Source organism: Taudactylus pleione, unplaced genomic scaffold (assembly GCF_031769625.1).
Source record: "Taudactylus pleione unplaced genomic scaffold, aTauple2 ptg000063l, whole genome shotgun sequence".
NCBI classification, from domain to species: Eukaryota; Metazoa; Chordata; class Amphibia; order Anura; family Myobatrachidae; genus Taudactylus; species Taudactylus pleione.
Window position 1 is genome coordinate 3470640 of NW_028284465.1, and position 3367 is coordinate 3474006.

A 3367-nucleotide genomic window follows, 5' to 3' on the forward strand; every position below is an offset into this window, starting at 1 on the left:
CTGATTCATCGACCGGTTTGGATTTGCCAAACTGCCGTAACTGGTTTGGGATTTGCATTTTTTTTTAAAAAAAGCTAAACTCTCATAATTTGGCCTCTTTTGTTCCTACAGTATTATTAACCTCAATAACATTAATTTCCAGTAATTCCAGTCAATTTTAACCACTTCACAGCTCAGTTTTCATCAATATTGGCCAAAGGCTGCAGCGAGCTGGCTGGTTACTGACAGAGTAGCGGCATAAACATATGACAGTTTATAGTACATCTATGAAACATTGCCACACAGCAGAGGCAAAAATGAAAGTGGTGCAAGATGGAAATGTACTTGGGCCGTCCCACCCATCCTTATGTTGGATATTAAAAAGGACATGCACACAAACCAAGCACTTCAGCAACAGGGGCTTCTTCTTTTGTGTCTGAAATGATTGGTTTGTTTGGGCCCCCACAAAACAAGCTAGCAATGGGATTAAGGCAGATGTTAATCCTTTCTACAGTTAGAAGTCATTCTCCTCATCTGATTCCTCACCCTCATCAGTGTGTACATCATTCTCACACAATAATAATTCATCCCTGCTGGAATCCACCATTACAGGTACCTCTGTTTTTTTTTTTTACATAATTGGCGGTAAAGGTCTTTCTCATGGAATTTCCAGTTCATTTTGATGAACATCATCTTTTCCACATTTTGAAGAAGTAGCCTCCTAGCCAGTGACTGATAAGGTTCCCGGCTGTGCTGAAAACTATTTCTGAGTACAAACTGGAGGGTGCAAAGCCAGTCTGTACTACAAGGGCCTCCAAATTGCCTTTTAATCTTTCTAGTAGTCTTTCAGTCTTTCCTTGCCACTGTGTGTGGTGAATGGCATGTTGGCAATTTTATGGTTTTCTGCACCACATTTTCCCATTATTAGATGTGTTTTGTTTCTTTAGCACTGTATATTGTTTTTTGATTTCAGATGACCCTCTATTCCCTTGAGTATTGGCTTTAGTAGATGACATTGAAGGACTAACGTTGTCATAATGACTGGTGGCAGTTGCAGCAACAGTATTTGGTTCCTCTTTTCTAAACTGATTGCTATCCACTTTTCAATTCACAAATCACTGCGTGGAATCACAGGGTTTATAGATGCATGGGAAGAACACTAGGGTAAAGCGCACCAAACAATACAAACAACAGAACTTAACTATATATATTTTTTTATTATTTTTCTGTTTTTGAACTTGTAGCTCGGGTCAAACTACATGAATCACATGGCTTATAGAGGCACGTGAAGAAAGCGCACTAGGTTAATGTCCACCAAACAGTACAAGCAATAGAATTACAGTATATTTTATTTTTTCTGTTTTTGAACTTGCTTAACCCATACCCTAGTTGCAGTTTAACCCTAATCCTATTTGAAGCCTAACGCTATTTGCAGCCTAACCCTTACCCTAATTGCAGCCTAACCCATACCCTAGTTGCAGCCTAACTCTTAACCTAATTGCAGCCCAACCCTTACCATAGTTGCGGCCTAACCCTTACCCTAATTGCAGCCTAACCCTTACCTTAGTTGCAGCTAACCCTTACCCTAGTTGCAGCCTAATCCTTACCCTAGTTGCAGCCTAACCCTTACCTTAGTTGGAGCCTAACCCTTACACTTGTTGCAGTCTAACCCATACCCTAGTTGCAGCTAACCCTTACCCTAGTTGCAGCCTAATCCTTACCCTAGTTGCAGCCTAACCCTTACCTTAGTTGGAGCCTAACCCTTACACTTGTTGCAGTCTAACCCTTACCCTAGTCACAGCCAAACCCTTACCCTAATTGCAGGCTAACCCTAATCCTAATTGCAGCCTAATCCTTACCCTAATTGCAGCCTAACCAATACCCTAGTTGCAGCCAAACCCTTACCCTAATTGCAGCCTAACCCTTACCCTAGTTGCAGTCTAACCCTTACCCTAATTGCAGCCTAACCCTTACCCTAGTTGCAGCCTAACCCTTACCCTAGTTGCAGCCTAATCCTTACCCTAGTTGCAGCCTAACCCTTACCTCAGTTGCAGCCTAACCCTTACCCTAGTTGCAGTCTAACCCTTATCCTAGTCGCAGTCTAACCCTTACCCTAACTGCAGCCTAACCCTAATACTAATAGCAGCCTAATCCTTACCCTAATTGCAGCCTAACCCATACCCTAGTTGCAGCCTAACCCTTACCCTAATTTCAGCCTAAACCTTACTCTAATTGCAGCCTAACCCTTAACCTAGTTGCAGCCTAACCCTTACCCTAATTGCAGCCTAACCCTTACCCTAGTTGCAGCCTAACCCTTACTCTAGTTGCAGTCTAACCCTTACCCTAAACAGCAGCCTAACCCTTACCCTAATTGCAGCCTAACCCTAATCCTAATTGCAGCCTAATCCTTACCCTAATTGCAGCCTAACCCATACCTTAGTTGCACCCTAACCCTTACCCTAATTGCAGCCTAACCCTTACCCTAATTGCAGCCTAACCCTTTGTCTAGTTGCTGCCTAACCCTTACCCTAATTGCAGCCTAACCTTTACCCTAGTTGCAGCCTAACCCTTACCCTAGTTGCAGTCTAACCCTTACCCTAGTTGCAGTCAATCCATTACCCTAGACGCAGCCTAACCCTTACCCTAATTGCAGCCAAACCCTAATCCTAATTGCAGCCTAATCCTTATCCTAATTGCAGCCTAACCCATATCCTAGTTGCAGCCTAACCCTTACCCTAATTGCAGCCTGACCCTTACCCTAATTGCAGCCTAACCCTTACCCTAATTGCAGCCTAACCCTTACCCTAGTTGCATTCTAACCCTTACCCTAGTTGCAGTCTAACCCTTACCCTAGTCGTAGCCTAACCCTTACCCTAATTGCAGCCTAACCCTAATCCTAATTGCAGCCTAACCCTTACCCTAGTTGAACCTAACCCTTACGCTAGTTGCAGCCTAACCCTTACCCTAATTGCAGCCTAATCCCTACCGTAATTGCAGCCTAATCCTTACCCTAATTGCAGCCTAATCCTTACCCTAATTGCAGTCTAATCCTTACCCTAATTGCCGCCTAATCCTTATCCTAATTGCAGTCTAACCCTTGCCCTAATTGCAGCCTAACCCATACCCTAGTTGCAGCATAACTCTTACCCTAATTGCAGCCTAACCCATACCCTAGTTGCAGTCTAATCCTTACCATAGTTGCAGCCTAACCATTACCATAATTGCAGCCTAATCCTTACCATAATTGCAGCCTAATCCTTACCCTAATTGTAGCCTAACCCTTACCGTAATAGCAGCCTATTCCTTACCCTAATTGCAGCCTAATCCTTACCCTAATTGCAGCCTAATTCTTACCCTAATTGCAGTCTAACCCTTACCCTAATTACAG